At 38.0% G+C, this 2104-nt stretch overlaps 1 long non-coding RNA gene across 1 annotated transcript; it reads left to right on the top strand.

Moving 5' to 3' along the window:
• The first annotated feature begins 403 nt into the window (after positions 1-403).
• On the top strand, positions 404-1228 carry LOC134299743 (uncharacterized). The gene is made up of 2 exons (XR_010006986.1): positions 404-494; positions 989-1228. It is a non-coding gene; the product is annotated as an uncharacterized LOC134299743 (long non-coding RNA).
• The last annotated feature ends 876 nt before the right edge of the window (positions 1229-2104 follow it).

The following is a 2104-nucleotide window of genomic DNA, read 5'->3' as shown; positions in this document are numbered from 1 at the left end:
TGTTATTTCTGTGTAAATATTTCTCTAAACCCCAGCATAAGTTCAAATTAGTTTTGAAAGAGCTACTAAAATAAAATAAACCCCAGATTAAGATCGGTCACAAATTATGTTTTAGTTTAAGCATCAAGCATGTCAAAGTGCAAGAAAAAACAACACCCAATATTAGATGAAGTCAAACAAAACCAGAATGAAAAGAGAAAGCGGCTGGCAGGCAATCTAAGTTAATAATAAATTGTAGTGGTCTTTTGGGGTGGAACTATTTTGCAAGTTAATGGCTAATCCAATATATATTAAACAGAGAGCATACTGCAGAAGAAAGCTAGGTGAGTAGTATTTTATTGTCTATTGTGACCACAGTGTAGAAGCAATACAGCTGTGCATAACTATATATGTCTTTTTTCAAAGATGATGACCATACATGGTGCTCAGCCCATGAAGAGGTAGTTGTCAAAAGTAAAGACCCACCATCCCTGATGAGATCTCATCTGATGAGAGTGAGTAGAATCCTAACAGCTGGTAAACTGACTGGAATTTCTGGGAGTTGTAGGCCAAAACACCCGGGGACTCACAGGTTGAGAACCACTGCTCTCATAGGATCCTCAACAGGATGAGGATTGTGAGAGCGCCATAACACCTAAAGTACAGCCATAAACTATTGGGCTGTGTGTTTCAGATGGGTATTGTGGTCCTGCAACATCTACAGCAGTGGTTCTCAATCTGTGGGTGCCCAGATGTTTTGCCGTTTGACTCCCAGAAATCCCAGCCAACGATTTCTGGGAGTTGAACACCAAAACATCTGAGGACTCACAGGTTGAGAACCACTGATCTAGAGGGACAAGTGATATCAACTCCTGGCTGAACTCCTATTGATAATGCCAACTAGGGTGGATTCATTGAATCAAAGTATTGGATTGCCAAGTCAGTGGACTGGATTGTCTTTAGTTTGGAATAACAACAGAAATTAAATCTAAGTTTCATTCTGCTTTAGCCTTTGCTCAACCAACTCCCACACATTTAAAGACATCCACGTGAATTGTGCCCATGGTTACAGGAAGAAGGCATAGAAGATGATGATTGATCTTTCCACCACTGAAGAACATCAGCCAAGCTACAACTACATATTAATTTTACTCTTTGAGGAGTTATTCATTGGGTAGAGGGAGGATAGCCTTGACTATCTTTTGAAGTTAAGCATCTTGTTTGAAATTAAAGTAATAAAAACACAAAATGCTTTACTAAATCTTCTTTATTATACTATTGTCTTCCATGAGCACGATCTAATTAAAGATCTCCGTGAGTTTCTTTTCATCTGCAGGATAGATTAGGGTCCTTCATTTCTTTTGAAACAAACATTGCCTTATAAGTTCCAAACGTTCTAATGGGATGGCATTCCAAGGTTTTTCTATATCCATTTATATTGTGAATGTCAATTCTGCTCATGAAGGAACAAATATAGACCATGCAGCTAAAAAAGATCTGTTTTAATAATTTCTCAAGTAAGTATTTTGATGGAAGGTTGGCAATCAATGCGTCCAAATCAAAGCGGAATGAATCTGGATCCATCCAAAGTCAAAACTTACATTTAGAAGATTTCCAGTCATTGTGCCAAGAACCTGAATGGGAATAAACACAGCAGCTATTCCCCATAATCGTTTTAGATCATGATGCTAAGTATATAGAAAATCAGTACAGATGGAAATCATATGAAGTGAGATTAATGGGGCTACAGGCTAACAATCAAACTGTATTTTGCAGATGCAGGAGGATTGTGATACAAGGACATAGGCTTTGCGTGCATATTTAATAATTAACATAATATAAATCTGAAAGTGGGCAGAAATCCTGAAAGATGAAATGAAGTAATGTTTTCAGGAATTAGACAAGTGCTTCCCACCAGACACTGTACTGCAACTACCATCATTCCTTTCTATTGACTATTGTTTTTGGACTCTAGCTCTGATCATCAACCAAAAATGACAACGAGAGGTAGAATCTAAAACCATCTAGAGCAATGTTTCTCAAACAGTGCTCCTCCAGGTATTTTGGACTTCAGCTCCCAGAAATCCCATCCATCTTACCAGCTGTTAGAAATTGTGGGAGTTGA

Source organism: Anolis carolinensis, chromosome 5, assembly GCF_035594765.1.
Source record: "Anolis carolinensis isolate JA03-04 chromosome 5, rAnoCar3.1.pri, whole genome shotgun sequence".
In the NCBI taxonomy this organism is placed as follows: Eukaryota; Metazoa; Chordata; class Lepidosauria; order Squamata; family Dactyloidae; genus Anolis; species Anolis carolinensis.
Note: the sequence above shows the minus strand (reverse complement) of the source record. Positions and strands in the feature narration are given on the sequence as shown.